This window comes from Homarus americanus, unplaced genomic scaffold, assembly GCF_018991925.1.
Source record: "Homarus americanus isolate GMGI-L3 unplaced genomic scaffold, GMGI_Hamer_2.0 scaffold30815, whole genome shotgun sequence".
Lineage (NCBI taxonomy): Eukaryota > Metazoa > Arthropoda > Malacostraca > Decapoda > Nephropidae > Homarus > Homarus americanus.
In genome coordinates this window covers 206-2500 of record NW_024712914.1, presented here as the reverse complement: position 1 = coordinate 2500, position 2295 = coordinate 206, and positions in this window count along the sequence as shown.

Sequence of the window (2295 nt, the reverse complement as noted above, 5' to 3'; positions counted from 1 at the left end):
GGCAAGGGAACCTGTGATAGTGCAGGGCACCCCTTGTCCGGGGGTCACCGGTAGGTGGCAACTTTAGATATTACTATAGTTCACAGGTAACCTGGGTGCAGAGCCCGACGCCCGTCCAAGAGGGGGGCGGGGTCACTGCTCCCAGGCAGGAGCCCTGTGTTATAGGTAGTGGGATTAGATGTAATCAAGAAGATGACAACTAGCATTAGAATAAAACATAGAGATAAGGGACACTCTATTGGAAGGGGAAAAGTGGCAGAAATCACTTACAACAAACTGCAAGTCCCACTAACTAGAATATTCAGCACCAATGAAGGTTTGAAAGTAATCTGTAAAGATGACTTTGATTCAGATAAAATCCTTTCAAAAGAAGCAAGAGATATATTTTACAATGAAGGCCTTATTGTTGTCATGCCACCAGAACAAAAAGCAAAAAGATCAGTTTTTGTTCGTCAAGTCGATCAAGAGATCGGGAGGAAGACCTGAAAGAAGAACTGGAACGCCAAAATAGGTGGATGAAGATTGAAGAAGTCATTAAGATAAAGGACTATACTCATGTTTGAAGAAGTGTCAATGGCTGAGAAAGTTTTACAACAGGGCTTTCTAATATTCAACATGTCAGTCACACCACATCAAATAAAGAAGGGAGACATTCATCAGTCTGCAAACTTGCTTCCCTTGCCAAGCAAATATGAAGAACACACAAACGAGACCGTCCCAAGAAAGTACTGCTTCAGATTGTGCAGGCGACGACCATACCTCCACACTGAATGTAAGAATACACATGTTGGCTTGGCCCAACTGCAAGAAACGGGAATGTATATAATAGGATATATATCGTTAGCAATGGCACGCCCAATAAAAAACACATGATAAAAGTACAAGAAACAAGGAAAAAGGAACAAGATATAAAGGATATGACATATGCCTGAAATAGCAAAGAGAGCGGTCCAGAGGTTCATAGACCAGAATCCAAGTAAAGTGAGCTAACAATAATACATGATAGGTAATGATAGTATGATCCATAAAAAGATTTGCACAATATCAATAAATCTGGACTACAAGTTAAATTTGAGGAATTGTTGAAAATGTTTAAAATTGGAATAACTCTACCAGAGATGATATTTCCAGAGAATCCAAAATCCGAAAAACTATTTCAGACAACAGATGCAAGCGAACTGAGAGAAAGACTACATCAAGACGAACAAAGGTTTGAGCAAGGAGCAACAGCTGATACACAAGGAACACAAGCGACTGATAGAGATCCCAGACAAATGACTAGAAGTGACAAAGAGAAGATAGAAATAACAAAAGGACAGACAAAGGAGTAGGAGGAGAGAAGATAAGATGGAAACTGATCACAATATACAACCTGAATCTGCTGAAGAAATTGGATTAAAAGATATCACTACAACAAAACATGGAATCCCAACATCGAGACCAACAGGAGGGACAATAGTAAAAAACTGTGAAGGAGGGATATACAAGTGGACATATCAAGAAAAATCCCTAAGTGAAGATTATGTCTGGTCACTAATTACTACGGACAAACTAAAGATTACGGCCAAAGACTTTAAAATAGTAGACCCGTCAGAGTATAGAAGAGTCAGAAGCGGGAAACAGGATGATAGGTCTCCACTCCAACTGCCACAATCCAAGTATAAGAAATAAGGGACAATAGACAAACAGTAAGAACTTTAAGAATAATACAACACAACGTAAGAAACTGGAAGACCGAGAGAATTAACCTAAGTAATATATATCGCGAAATTGACCCTGACATTATACTAATAAACAGTCACGGTGAGACAGAAAACAACAACATAAAACTCTTTAACTATTATGTAAACCAAAGAAATAAATCGGGCGAGAAAAATGACGGAGTAGCGATAGTGGTTAAAAGAAACTTAAAATTTAAACTAATTGATGACTTCCAGGATGAATTTCTAGCAATAAAAATAAATACAACTCAAGGAGACGTAATTATTGCTACTACTTACCTATAGAAGACCTATTAAAATTGGCTAACAATAGTCATCCGATGTACATCTTAGGAGACTTTAACGCCAGACATAGGATTTTGGACAATACAAATAATAACGTCGTGGGAAACGCCCTTAATCAATTAATAAATTTAGGGAAAATCAATCATCTGGGTCCTAACTTTCCAACCTGGAGAAATCACAATACACAATCGACACCAGACAAAATTTTACCAACAACAAAGCCTTTTTCAATTACCATATAATACAGGCAGTGACCATCTGCCAATTATACTAACACTGTCAACAAGCC